The following is a 353-nucleotide window of genomic DNA, read 5'->3' on the forward strand; positions in this document are numbered from 1 at the left end:
TTTTTTTTTTTTTTATAAAGAAAAATAATTCTAGCTATAATTTGGCAAAGTGCAAAATAAACAAAACAGATCATGCATATTCGATGACGAGGCACCCACTTTGAGACTAATAATGGCTGGAGACGGCTTAAATGGGTAATGAAGAAAAACTTTAATATAGTCTTAAATATAACTTGATGTTTGTTGAAAGTCGTACTAATAGAACTGAAACAAATGTAGGAGGAAAGGAGAAACCCAATAATGTAATTACCCTAATCCTATTACAGGACCTGTACATTGCTACAGACCATCCGAGATATATATAAAACTATGGGCACAAAGTCAAACTCTTATTTACTGAAATTAAATTTCAG

This window comes from Limulus polyphemus, unplaced genomic scaffold (assembly GCF_000517525.1).
Source record: "Limulus polyphemus unplaced genomic scaffold, Limulus_polyphemus-2.1.2 Scaffold382, whole genome shotgun sequence".
Taxonomy (NCBI): Eukaryota; Metazoa; Arthropoda; class Merostomata; order Xiphosura; family Limulidae; genus Limulus; species Limulus polyphemus.